The 15,073-nt window shown below is 37.7% G+C and overlaps 1 long non-coding RNA gene across 3 annotated transcripts in view; it reads right to left on the reverse strand.

Annotated features, from left to right (window-relative positions):
* The window catches only part of LOC134480367 (uncharacterized), a 160,694-nt gene that overhangs the window by 14,754 nt on the left and 130,867 nt on the right, over positions 1 to 15,073 (reverse strand). The window contains exon 3 of one of the 3 annotated variants that reach the window (XR_015629497.1): positions 12,118 to 14,493. The exons of the other annotated variants lie outside the window; for them this stretch is intronic. This is a non-coding gene — a long non-coding RNA (uncharacterized LOC134480367). Of the gene's footprint in view, positions 1 to 12,117; positions 14,494 to 15,073 lie in introns of those variants that run through there. 3 annotated transcript variants of the gene reach the window in all.

The following is a 15,073-nucleotide window of genomic DNA, read 5'->3' on the forward strand; positions in this document are numbered from 1 at the left end:
CATGAAGCAAATAAGTGATCAGTTAATTAGCATATGCTCCACCTCCTTGAATTAGCTCAGGGAACATGCTTGAAGCCTCAATAATAATGTCCCATTTGTCTGGAATTTCTGACACTACCCTCTCTGATAGGGCAGTAGTAGGATTGGATGAAGTACCTAGATTCTTTGGGTGCCTAAAGATGGCTCTACAGGGGGAAAAATGGTAAAAAAAAAAAACAAAGGGGTGGATACAAAAGAGAACAGTAGACCTCATAGACAGGCCAGGCTGCACAGCTTGCCTTCACATTAGGCAAATTGTAGCTGAGTAACTTAGACTTATATTCTAACTGTCCATTTTTCTGAAGGTACTTATGCCAAATGCTAGGTCACCAGGGCTTCATTTTAAAAGCTCAAACAAAACATTCAAATTTGAAACTATAGGTCTCATTTATTTCTAGTTCCTCAGCTGGCAAATATGAAAAGCACTCCAGTAGTAAAAGACGAAGAAATAACTTACATTGGATGGAAAATGTTAGGAAAGTGCGGGCTAGACAATTCTGAGTCACTTCTGAGATAGCTAATGGAATATGGACTCCAGTCCACTCATTAAAGTGTGGGTTGAAACGTTGCTTTATTTTTCAAGAATTTCCATGGGAGGCACTTGGAGAGAAAAACAGGAGGTAGTCATACTAGACTGCAGCCAGAAAAGGACCTTTGAGAGCAGTGAGATACTGGCACAAACAAGATACTCCACAGCACAGACAGAGTTGGCGGGATCAGTGATTTTAGACGGCTTTGTGTCACTATTTGAACAGTAAAATGCCGTCTTTAAAAACTTCCTCTAGGTGAGTAAATGTTGCTTATAAGTTACTTTTCATTCTCTTCCAAGTTTATAAATAAAGCAGAGGTTGTCTAAAATTAAAAATATTAGATGTCTCTATTTCTTGCAAAGAAGGAAATTATTCTTAAATAGGGAATAGTTTTAGACTCACAGTTTTCTTTGTAAGAATTATTAGCTTTTATGTCAACAAATGAACACAGACAAAATAAAGTTTAAAAAGACCACTTAACTATCAGATATTACGTTAGATTAATACCCAGATACCTATATTTGCTTCATGGGAAAACATGTCTAGTACTCTCCAAGCAATCCTCCCCAATTAGACAAGTGTCAACTCCATCTAGTGAGAACACATGGTAGAAAGAAGACAGTGCAAATCCTAGTACTTCCACACACTAAAGTTGCAAAACCTCTAAAAAGACAAGAAAAAATAGCATCTAATGCCAGAGATTATGTGATAGATACACACACACACACACACACAAGCAATCCATGTTGAAGTACAATCAAACATGTGTAAAAACAGCTGCAGAAAGCATTGTTAGACCTCTACAGATGTCAAAGTCACATCTTTTACTCATCTCACTGCAAAGTGTTTGAAATTGTGGGGATGCTCCGCCACTTCAAACAAATATTTTCCTTCAGCTTTGTAAATTAACAACAAATTCATTAACTTCAATTTTGCTATTTGGATTTTAAACTTATCATTCACCTAAGGATGTCCCAGATATTTCAAAGATTGTGAAATAGAGTTATATTTCACCCTTTATGAACCCAAACTATTTAACAATTTCCAATTTTGGGTACCACATACCCCAAGAGACAGCGAGAGAACACTAGGGACTTCAACAATACCCAAGAACAACTTTGTGGAAAGATCAGAAAGGAAATGATGCCCCCTGCTGTTTACGAGGTGACAAAGGCCCAGCAGGACTTGCTCTGGATGTGTGAGTCATGAACACACAGAGAGAGGCTGAGTGCTTTCCTCCAGTACTTTCCTTGCAGCACGCAGTAACACACTTATGACCAGAAGGACATGACCAAACTACTACAGACAATTCCAGCTTTTGTCTTTCTCTGCATTTTACAAAGGTGTGAACTTGCCTGTCTTGCCTTTGATCTTTAAAACATCTGAAGGTGATATGTGCTCATCAATATGATTGTGTAATAATTCAAGAGTATTGCTTGCTCTGTTTATTAGTGATGACTGCCTAGAGACAGAACAAGAACTATCTGAAGAAGTACTTCTGCCTTTGCCCAGAAGAGAAACTAGTAAAATGTGAGAAGACCAGAACTTAGAGTTTTTAAATGACCTAATATTTGTTTCATATAACTCTGAAAAGTTCATATAATTCAACATATATTTTACAATAATTGATAAGCGACATCTATACACTCCTATTGATCCAAGGTACACATATGATTAAGACTCTGAACTTAGATGACTCACGTCAAATCTCACCAGCATGAGTAGCTATTTGGGTTCAGATTGTTTGCTCGGTTTTTATGCCTGCTCTTCCTTATCCACAAAATATGAGTAACATTTGCAGCTACCTCATTAGGCTGAATAGAATACAACATAGAGATAAGGACATTTAGCACGAGGGATTAAAAGTATAAATATTACACATCATTTTATTTCTTCAAAACTCATTGCAATGATTTTTGCGAAACAAAACTTTCATAATAAAATAATTAAAATACTCAGTAACAATCAAGAGATAAATATCTGGGGCTGGAGAGTTGGCTCTGAGATTAAGGGCACCAGCTCCACGTGGCAGTTCAGAACCATCTGCAACTCCAGTTCCATTGTATTTCATGACCTTTTCTGGCCTTGATGGGAACTATGCACATGTGGTGCACAGACATACTTCCAGGCAAAGCACCAATACATAGAAATTAAAAATAAGATATTCTTCTCAAAATAGAAAAAGGATTTAAATATTTCTGAGTAGGAAAGAGCATTTTCTCTTCATAGACACCTTCATAGCTACTTTAATCAGAAAAAAATTCTTAGTGAGATATATTTGGATAAATAACATCTCATTGTAGACTTATGTCTAATGTGCGGAGTGCAATTTGTTGTACTGTTTTCAGTCCTCAGTTTAGACTTTTCTGATGAGTGTCTAAGACTATAATGGTCAAGATTAATTTTTTCTTTTTGTACCGTCAAGACTAGATCCTCAGGGGACACTTGGCCTTGAGAGGAACCTCAAGCTTCTCTAGCCTTCCTTTTACCAGCTGTCCATCAAATTGAGACTTGATCAAAGCCCTTGATCAGTCTCACTGTGTCTTCTCTTAAAAGTGTGGGAGTCTTTCCTCTGCATTGGCTTTCTACTGGTAGAAAATATTTTTGAGAGATGAGACACAGTCTCCTGGGACCTTATTGACCTTGAAGGGCAAGAGAAAAAGTATTCTCTCTCAATCTCTCTCAATCTCTCTGACCACATTAGAATAGTCTGCAAGTATGATTATTAAATACCTAGAAGATAAGTCATACCAATCTAGTGCTTTTAATTATTGCATAATATTTCAATAACCAGACATTTCTAACTCAACCTTGATTAAACATACACTTTGACCAATCCTTGTAATTGCTATCTTTGTTCTTATGAACTACATGTGTTATCTCTAAGTCTCATCCTCTATGTTCCTTGCATAATTTCTTTGTTGCTGAGAGTGATTTGAATTGTACAGGCCTGACTCAAGAGGTTTTAGAGGAGAAGAATTTTGGTATGTGCTGTAAAGACTGCTTTTGTATTGTAAAGACTGTATTTTGTATTTCGGTGAAGAATGTGGTTGCTTTTTGCCCTTGTCTGAAGAGTCGGCCTGAGGCTAAAGTGAAAAGACTCAGATTAATTAAATATGCAAAAGAAGGCTCAGAAATGCCCATCAGAGATTTTATTCTCTGCGTAAGTCTCATGAAGAGCATTTTAATGAAAAAAAGGAAGTTGAGAAAGGAAAAATACAAAATATATGGTTCGAGTATTAAAGGGACACCTGGAAGTGAAATGGAGCTGAATCCTGTGTTCAAGGATATTAAATTGAACTAAGGAAGTAATGACCTTGGGGCAAGATCACACCCAGCTCAGTTATCTCCAGGCAACTTAGTACAAATCTTTAATCCCAAGAAATAAGCATAAAGATCTTTAAATTAAGGTCAATCTACAGAGCAAGATCCAGGACAGCCAAAGTTAGGCAATGAAGGAGTTAGAAAAGAAGAAGCTAGTGATAATGTAATTGACCAAGGAGGGCCATGTTCCAGCTCCTGCAAGCAGCAGAACTCAGCAGCTTTGGCCATGTGTCTCTGGCTTTATATTCAAGAGGAGAAGGAGACAATTGATGCTGATTAGCTGGAGCCAAGAAAGAGAGCAGCATCACTGAGATGAAATCTTCTGGGAAGTATTTTTTGAGAACTGTGTACCAGAGGTGCCAAGGGTGTACCTCATGCTGCAGCTGAACTTGCTAGTGTGTAAGAGTCATCCAGGTGGTACTGGTTTTGAAGGCGCCATTAAGAGCAGCTGTGGATGGGCACTGTGAGAGGCTGTGGAAAGCCATTAGTGAAGGTGCACCCTCTGTTGCAATTAATGGCCCAGGACTGAAGAGGTCAGGCAAAGGAGTTGAGGCTTGGTGCCATGAAGAGAGCCTAGGAAAGGCTATTGGTGAAGCCTAGATGCAATGGAAGACCCCAGTGTATTGAAGATGCCAGTGCCATGGGATGATCACCAAGAACAACAGCAACAGTGTAGTGAGGATCAACCTGAAGCTAAACTGCTACAGAGGGCAGAGCTGGAGAAGTCAGCCCTTTAGAGGATCATGTGTGGATCTCAGACACTGAAACAAGCTGTAACATTGAAGCTGCCTTAGAGACCCAAAGATGTTAAAGATGCCAGAGTCATGGGCTATCTCTGAGGAAATCTGCTAACAGGGAGTGGAAGCAGCTCAGGAGAAAGAAATTTATTGTAGTCAACAAAGATGAAAAAGGAGTTGAAGATCTGAAGACCACTTTGACATCAGACATGGAGATGACAAAGTTTGAAGTTTGCCCAAACTTGGCATCTCTGGAACACAGCTCTCAAAATACACTTCCTGGGGATTACAGTTAAGTGATTAAATGGATCTTGGAAGAGACATTGAACTTTGGACTTTTAACCTTGTTGATACTGCTGTAGACTATGGGGACTTTGGAAGTTGAACTAAATGTACTTTTTTATTATGCTAAATTTAGATATGGCCTCCATAGACTCATATGTTTAAACAAGCCTATGGAGACCAAGGAGTGGAATGTGATGGTTTGCATATGCTTGGCCCAGGGAGTGACACTATTAGAAGGTGTGGCCTTGCTGTAGGAAGTGCGTCACTATTGGGGTGGGCTTGGAACCCCTCCTCCTAGCTGCCTGAGGATGCTCAGTTTATTCCTGGCTTCCTTCAGGTGAAGATGTAGAACTCAGTTCCTCCTGCACCATGCCTGCTTGGATGCTGCCATGCTCCTGCCTTGATGATAATGGACTAAACCTCTGAACCTATAAGCCAGCCCCAATTGAATGTTGTCCTTTATAAAACTTACATTGGTCATGGTATCTGATCACAGCAATAAAACCCTAACTAAGACAGAAATTGGTATGAAGCAGGCCAATCTTTGTGAATTGGTCAGTGCATATCTATCTAACTTTTGCCTCAGTTGGGATGTTTGATGTATTTTATATACTCCCAGAATTTCCCAGGAGAAACAGTATCTTTTTGATAACGTACCCATTGTAGTCTGAATTATCTGTCTAGCATTAACACAATGGAATATAAACTTACAAGTTAATAGTATTAGGAAATTGAACATTTTACAAGTAGTTATACTGTGAAGAATGTCATGAAAATGCGATGGGGTCCTTATAAGAGTCTAGAAAACTAAGCTGTTTCTTCACCCATATGAAGATAACGATTCAAAGAAATCAGTCTACAAACCAATAAACTGATTTTCATCACCCACCAAACTTGACAGCAACTTGATTTTAAACCTGCCAGTCTCCAGAACTCAGAGAAACAAACTACCATTGCTCATAAAGTATTCAGTTGGCGTTATTTTGCTATGGTAATCCCAGCAGTGTCTTCCTATCTCTTTCCTTCCAATCCCTTGCCAACATCTTCTGGAATCAGCATGTACATTCCACTCTCAATCAAAACCATGACTTAGCATCTGCTGTTGGGATATATAATAGAGGCACCTAAATTTGCTCCCTCTAATTGTAAATACTGTACTTATACAATCTTTTTCCTGTAGGAAAAACACATGTAATGATGCAGAAGTTATTATATCAAATTTATGTTCATCCACTTTACTATCTAACAGAAAAACTTATCCTATACTCTAGTTATTTCAGAGATACTTGGAAATGCAATTAAATATGCTTAACATAAATGTTCCTAAATGAAACTCATTTTTAAGAAATATGCTCATATGAACTCATTGGAAAATTTCAAAGTAATAGTTAAAGATCTCTTCAAATATATTCTGGGCATTCGCTCAAGAATACTCAAAATATATTAGAATTTTGTTTTCCTTCTGCACAGATACCCTCAAGTGAAAGAAAATATCTCTCTTATATTTTCCATGCAGTGTGACATCTGGTTCTCGTTTACAGGCTTGTGTAATGAAGAACCGTCTCCATGAGTGCATTCTTCTACCTGATAATCCCCTGCTGCTAGAAGTATTACTTTTCAAGAGAAAAATGACTCATGGAAAATGTATACATTACCAAATGAACTAAAACCTAACATTCCTCCTGGTATATATCTCATGAAAATTTATAGTTTTTTTCTCCATCTTTAAATATTTGATAATTTTGGTTCATATTCTACCAATTTTTACATGGCATCCTAATATAGGGAGAGCAAAACAGAAGTACAAGAAGAATCACGCCAGAAAGCATAATTATTCATCACACATAAGAGTATGGTTTCATGGGTTTTGCCAAAATAATGAGACAATTAGATAAAGCAATGAAATAATTCGGAGAGCAATAATAGCTAACAAATTGTTCAGTGCTTCTCGCTTGGCATTTACTCAGGTAAACCCCATACGTGAAGAACATAGCTTAGTTAGTCCATCAAACTTCTGGGGGTCATTCTGATAAATCTCTTCTTTGATAGAGGCTGAAAAAAATTTCATAGTTTAAACTAAACTCAAATTGCAAGAATGATGGAGTTAGGATTTAGGCCCAGTTGCTCTGATATAAATGTGTTCTGTACACCCAGATCATTAATCGATTAATTAAAACTAAGTTAAGTAACTGTCATTTCTAGAAAAGGTATCTAGAAATCTTTACTCCGTTAGTTTGAATCATAAGTATAAAGAAAATCATTTTTGAAGCTTATTTGACAATGTTACATTTGTATTAAATAGTTTAAGGGAGAAATACTAAATGGGAATATACTTTCTACATGATTTCTTGAGGATTAAAGTTAGGAAAGTATTACAATTTGGTATGTAAAATTATTTTTACCTCAGCAAAAAACTGGGGGGAAAAGATGTCAAATGGCTTAAGTATTCTTTCTGAAAATAGTTAACTCAAGGTTTGGCCAATTAATCTATTTATTTATCATTTCATTCATTAGTTCACTTATTCATTTATTCATTGGTTTTCTAGACATGGCTGTCGGAATTTGCTCTGAATATACTAGACTGGCCTCAAACTCAGAGATCTGCCTACCTCTACCTCTTAAATGTTGATATTATAGACATGCACCACTATAGCCTGGCAGGTTTGGCTGATTCTTAAAGTCAAAATTAGCTTTTATATAAATTTTTAAAATCTTACATATTCAACTGATGAACATTTTATCTTGTTATTTTTTAAGCTATCATACAGTGTGATTGGTGGCATTTGGCATTTTCAGACATTCATATCATTACATTTTGTTTTGTCTTTCATCCCCTTCCTCTAACAATGCTCACACTCTCTGCATCTCTCTTACTGCTCTTCCTCCCTTCTCACCTTTAAGTTACAAGTATCTCATCACTGTATCTCTTCCGTTCTTTCTTTCTCCCTTCCCCCAAAATGCCTAAATGTCTTTCTGTTCTTGTATGCTCCCCTTTCTACATTTATAGCACACACATACATATATAGATATAGATATAGATATAGATATAGATATAGATATAGATATAGATATAGATATAGATATAGATATAGATATAGATATAGATATAGATGGAACTATATATCTGTGTGTATATATAATATACATGTATCTATGTGTATTTGTATTCAATGTGTATATGTATATGAGATACATATATGCACAAGTATACATATTTGTATATATACAGATATGGATATATATGGAAATATGTGTATATATGAAATATATGTGTATATAATATGTATAATATATTCATTAATATATATTATACACATATACATGTATGCACATTACATAGACACACACTACATATATATGTATATATATATGGAGGGAGACAGACAAAGAAAGAGTCCATTTCTGAAAGAAAATGTGATATTCATCATTTTTCCGAGTCAGGTTTGTTTTGCTCTGCGTGATGAGTTGCATCCACTTTCTTGAATATTTTCATTTTCTTGGTAGCTGAATTCAATTCCCTGTGTACATGAACCACACTTTCTTTGTCCATTCATCTGTTTATAAACATCGAGGCTAGTCCCATTTCTTAGCTATTATTAATAGTGCAGCACTAAATATATGTGATCATGCATCTCTGTGGTGTGTTGATTTAAAGTCCTTCTGATATATACCCAGGCATGGTTTAACTGGGTCATACAGTAGTTATATTTACATTTTTGCTATTATTACACTCATTTTGTGTCTGTGTGTCTGTGTGTCTATGTGTCCAGCTGTGGCGCGCGCGCGCACGCGCGCGTGTGTGGGTGTATGTGTGTGTGTGTGTGTGTGTGTGTGTGTGTGTGTGTGTGTGTGTATAGGTACATGCATGCACATGTATGGGAAAATAAAGGAACAGTTGTATGAGTTTTCTCCTTCCACCATGTAGGGGTTTAATGCAGGTCATTAGGCTTGGCCTTTACCCACTGAGTCATCTCCCTGCTGAGTTCTCTTAATTTCCTAGATTTATGAGATACTGATGCTTTTTAAACAAATTTATGAAAAATAAGACATCATAATTTTCTGCTTCATTCTCAACGCTTTCTGAAAGTCTAATTACATGTGTACTACATGCTATGCTGATCACATTTGTCAACTTGACACAAATTACAATTGCCTCCATTAGATTGATTTGAGCATTACTATTACTACTTATTATTATTATTATTATTATTATTATTATTATTATTGACAATTGACACAGAAAAGCTTAGCCTCACTGTGGGCAGTGCCAGCCCTGTGCAAATATTCCTGAGCTGTATAAGAAAGCAAACTAAGCAAGCTATGTAGAACAAGCTAGTAAGCCATGTTTCTCCATGGTCTCTGCCTCCAGATTCCTGACTTGAACTCCTGCCCTGACTCCCTCAATGATAGATTGTGATCTAGAAAACATACACATAATAATAATGATTGAAATAGTGTTTATTGCAGTGTTTTATTGTATAACTTTTGAACATTTCATACACAGTCCTCACAGAAAACAATTTGGCTTGGCTTCCTGGATGTTTTTCAGGTTTTATGTAGCACACGTTAGCATCAAGTTCATTGTGAAGCAGGGAAAGACTTTGAACTCCTAGCCCTCTTGTTCTAACCTTCCAAGTTCAAGGAATAAAAGTTCATATTACCAGGTAAACATTTTGTTTAAAAAGAAAAAAGAAAAGAAGAACAAAATGTCACTGTGAAGGCTAGGGAGTCAGCTCAATTGTGCCCTATAAACTGAATGTGTTTGGTGAACATCTGTAATCAACTGCTTGGAAAAATCAAAAACCTTTAGTTGCACAGGAACAATAAAAGTTAACAATAGGAGCTAGAAAGAAAGATCAATGGTAAAAACCACTGATTTTTCTTTCTTTCTATCTACTTTTCCTTTGTTACTTTTACTTTCTTTTTTGTTGGACATTTTATTACTAACATTTCAAATGTTATTCCCTTTTCTGGTTTCCCTTCCAGAAACCCCCTATTCCATTCCCCCTCCCGCTGCTTCAATGAGGATGCTTTCCCACCCACCCACCATCCACTCCTGCCTCCCCACACCATCATCCCCCTACACTGGGGCATCGAGCCTTCACCAGACCAAAGGCCTCTCCTTCTATTGACCCAACAGGATCATCCTCTGCTATATATGGGGTCGGAGTCATGGGTCCATCAGTGAGTACTCTTTAGTTGGTGGTTCAGTCCCTGGGAGCTCTGGGGGTGGGGGTCTGATCAGTTGATGATGTTGTTCTTCTTATGAGGTTTCAAAACCCAACAGCTCAGTCCTTTTTTTTAACTCCACCATTGGAGAACCCATACTTAGTTCAATGGTTGGCTGTAAGCATCAGCCTCTGTATTTGTCAGGCTCTGGCAGAGCCTCTCAGGAGACATCCATATCAGGCTCCTGTCAGCAAGAATTTCCTGACATCCTCAATAGTGTCTGGGTTGGGTGTCTGTATATGGAATGGATCCCCAGGTGGTGTTGTCTCTGGATGTCCTTTCCTTCAGTCTCTGCTCCACACTTTGTCCTCTATCAGTTGCTCTAAGATCAAGAATCGACAAATGAGATGATATAAAATTTCAAACCTTCTGTAATGCAAAGACACTATCAATAGGACAAAACAGCAACCAACAAATTGGGAAAAGATCTTTACATATCCCATGTCTAATAGAGGGTTAATATCTAAAATGTACAAAGAACTCAAGAAGTTAGATGCCAGATGATCAAATAACAAAAATGGTGTACAGCGCTAAACAAAGAATTCTCAAGTGAGGAATACTGAATGACTGAGAAGCACCTAAAGAAATATTCAATTAGTCATCAGGGAAATGAAAATCAAAACAACCCTGAGATTACACCTCACACCAGTCAGAATGGCTAAGATCAAAAACTCAGGTGACAGCAGATATTGCCAAGGATGTGAATAAAGACTTCTCCATTGCTGGTGGGATTGCAAGCTGGTACAATCATTCTGGAAATCAGTCTGAGGGTTCCACAGAAAATTGGAAATAGTACTACCTGAGGACCCAGCTACACCACTCCTGGGCATATACCCAAAAGATTCTCCAACATACAAAAAAGACAAATGCTCCACTATGTTCATAGTAGCCTTATTTATAATAGCCAGAAACTGGAAAGAACCCAGATGTCCTTCAACAGAGGAATGGATACAGAAAATGTGGTACATTTGCACAATGGATTTCTAATCAGCTGTTAAAAACAACAACTACATGAAATTTTTAGGTAAATGGATGGAACTTGAAAATATCGTCCTGAGTGAGGTAGCCCAATCACAAAAGAACACACATGGTATGCACTCACTGATAAGTGCATATTAGCCCAAAAGATTGGAACACCTAAGGAAAAATTCATAGATCATATGAAACTCAAGAAGAAGGAATACCAAAATATGAATGATTCATTCATTCCTAGAAGGGAGAACAAAATACTCACGGGAGAAAATACAGGTAAGTACTAATAGTGGAACAGGGACTGAAGAAAAGGTCATCCAAAGACTGCCCCACCTGGGAATCCATCCCATATGTAGCCACCAAATCCAGTCACTTTTGCTGATACCAAGAAGTGCTTGCTGACAGGAGCTAGATATGGTGTCTCTTGAAAGGTTCTGCCAGAGCAGATACAGATGAGAATGCTTGCAGCTAACTATTGGACTGAATGAACAAGGTGAGCCCAATGCAAGAGTTAGAGAAAAGACTGAAGGAGTTGAAGGAGTTTGCAACCTCACAGGAAGAACAACAATATCAATGACCCAGAGCTCCCTGGAACTAAGCCACCAACCAATGAGTACACATGGAGGGACCTATGACTCCAGCCACATATGTATCAGAGGATGGCATTGTCCAGCATCAGTAGGAAACAAAACCCTTGGTCCTGTGACGACTCATTTTCCCAATGTAGAGAAATGGCAAGGCGTTGAGGTAGGAGTGAGTTGCTGGGAGTGGGAGCATCCTCTTAGAAGAAGAGTGAGTGGCAGGGGGTATTGGAGAGGGGGGTAAAGGGATAACATTTGAAATATAAATACATAAAACACCCAAGAAAGTTAAACATTTTTTAAAAGGTATGCTACACTTTTGCATCTACTTCAATTCTTCCTTGGAGACAATATTCAGGACAGAAAATGTCCTAGAATAAAACAAAAAATATATTTTGTAAAATAAAACCAAAGACAATTCTAAATAAATTATTTTATTGTTTGATATATATTGTTTAAAAATGGTTGACAGTTTGAACTATAATAATGAAATAGACATTTAAAACAAAATTTTAAGAGATATTAGAGATTATTATTTAAACATTATTTATCTGCAACATTTCCCATTACTAGTTAAAACACTTTTTATAACAATAATTAAAATTTCTACTAGTAAAATAAAGAGTTAAGGCCATCCTGTGTTTCATGAGGCCTGATCTCAACAAAAGAAAAAAAGTAATACCATTACCATGAATGTCATATATCTCCTGTTATCCTGTTAATATTATCATTTTAAGGCTAACTTTAAGGTACAGAACAGAGAAGTTGAAAGTTAATATAATATCCCAACTAACTGCTTCAAACATGTATGCAATAGAGCTAATTTATTCCTAACACTTTCATTTTTTTTATTTTTTTTTTATTAACTTGAGTATTTCTTATATACATTTCAAGTGTTATTCCCTTTCCCGGTTTCCGGGCAAACATCCCCCTCCCCCCTCCCCTTCCTTATGGGTGTTCCCCTCCCAACCCTCCCCCCATTGCCGCCCTCCCCCCATAGACTAGTTCACTGGGGGTTCAGTCTTAGCAGGACCCAGGGCTTCCCCTTCCACTGGTGCTCTTACTAGGATATTCATTGCTACCTATGGGGTCAGAGTCCAGGGTCAGTCCATGTATAGTCTTTAGGTAGTGGCTTAGTCCCTGGAAGCTCTGGTTGCTTGACATTGTTGTACTTTTGGGGTCTCGAGCCCCTTCAAGCTCTTCCAGTTCTTTCTCTGATTCTTTCAACGGGGGACCTATTCTCAGTTCAGTGGTTTGCTGCTGGCATTCGCCTCTGTATTTGCTGTATTCTGGCTGTGTCTCTCAGGAGCGATCTACATCCGGCTCCTGTCGGTCTGCACTTCTTTGCTTCATCCATCTTGTCTAATTGGGTGGCTGTATATGTATGGGCCACATGTGGGGCAGGCTCTGAATGGGTGTTCCTTCAGTCTCTGTTTTAATCTTTGCCTCTCCCTTCCCTGCCAAGGGTATTCTTTTTCCTCATTTAAAGAAGGAGTGAAGCATTCACATTTTGATCATCCGTCTTGAGTTTCGTTTGTTCTAGGGATCTAGGGTAATTCAAGCATTTGGGCTAATAGCCACTTATCAATGAGTGCATACCATGTATGTCTTTCTGTGATTGGGTTAGCTCACTCAGGATGATATTTTCCAGTTCCAACAATTTGCCTACGAATTTCATAAACTCGTTGTTTTTGATAGCTGAGTAATATTCCATTGTGTAGATGTACCACATTTTCTGTATCCATTCCTCTGTTGAAGGGCATCTGGGTTCTTTCCAGCTTCTGGCTATTATAAATAAGGCTGCGATGAACATAGTGGAGCACGTGTCTCTTTTATATGTTGAGGCATCTTTTGGGTATATGCCCAAGAGAGGTATAGCTGGATCCTCAGGCAGTTCAATGTCCAATTTTCTGAGGAACCTCCAGACTGATTTCCAGAATGGTTTTACCAGTCTGCAATCCCACCAACAATGGAGGAGTGTTCCTCTTTCTCCACATCCTCGCCAGCATCTGCTGTCACCTGAGTTTTTGATCTTAGCCATTCTCACTGGTGTGAGGTGAAATCTCAGGGTTGTTTTGATTTGCATTTCCCTTATGACTAAAGATGTTGAACATTTCTTTAGGTGTTTCTCAGCCATTCGGCATTCCTCAGCTGTGAATTCTTTGTTTAGCTCTGAACCCCATTTTTAATAGGGTTATTTGTTTCCCTGCGGTCTAACTTCTTGAGTTCTTTGTATATTTTGGATATAAGGCCTCTATCTGTTGTAGGATTGGTAAAGATCTTTTCCCAATCTGTTGGTTGCCGTTTTGTCCTAACCACAGTGTCCTTTGCCTTACAGAAGCTTTGCAGTTTTATGAGATCCCATTTGTCAATTCTTGATCTTAGAGCATAAGCCATTGGTGTTTTGTTCAGGAAATTTTTTCCAGTGCCCATGTGTTCCAGATGCTTCCCTAGTTTTTCTTCTATTAGTTTGAGTAACACTTTCATTTTTATATACTACAGACAAGGCTAAACCAAGCTTCTTTCTATTTGTACATTCCAGGAACTTTTTTCCTGTCAACATACTTTATTTCTTCTTCTTTATCACTATATTTATAACTGGATCTCCTTTCTTTTCAGTTAGAGTATATTTCTAGTACAAAATAATGGGTCTCGTGAAATACTCATCTGTGCATATCGTGTAGTTTGATTATATTGACACCATATACACTGTCTTCTCTTCCCTCTCTACTGGTCCGCTTCCATTTTCCAAATCTTGGACCTCCTTGGTTCATGACTTTATATTTTACCTAGTATCTGTATATGAAAAAAAACATGCAATATTTATCTACATCTAGTTCATTTTGTTTAACATGCTGATCATCAGTTCTCCTTGTTTATCTGCAAATAATTTCAATCTTCTGTATATCTAAATAAAATTTATTTGTGTATATATCATATTTTCATTATCCACACATCTAGGCTGAATCTATATGTTGGGTACAGTGAATAGTGATAATAAATCCAAATGTGCAAGTACATATGTGACATGCTTGAATTCCTCGAGCATGTAAGTTGAGAGTGACATCTCTGAATTACATAGAAATCCTGTTTTTAGATTTTTGATAAACATTCATATTAGTTTGTAGCAGCAATTTTTGCTACACTGCCTTTGTGCTCCCAATAGAACACGCATCTCCAGCCACCTACCCAGGAACTCTTTGATTCTGCAAATGAAACACACACACACACACACACACACACACACACACACACACACAAGCTTAATTTTGAAATTCCTTGGCTACTCAAAGGCTAGATAATTCTAAACCTTCCCCTGTTTCCCAGACTCAATTGAGGAAGTAGGCAGTGGCCACTCACCCAAATTTTCACATGG

This window comes from Rattus norvegicus, chromosome 9 (assembly GCF_021556685.1).
Source record: "Rattus norvegicus strain SHRSP/BbbUtx chromosome 9, alternate assembly SHRSP_T2T, whole genome shotgun sequence".
Classification (NCBI taxonomy): Eukaryota; Metazoa; Chordata; class Mammalia; order Rodentia; family Muridae; genus Rattus; species Rattus norvegicus.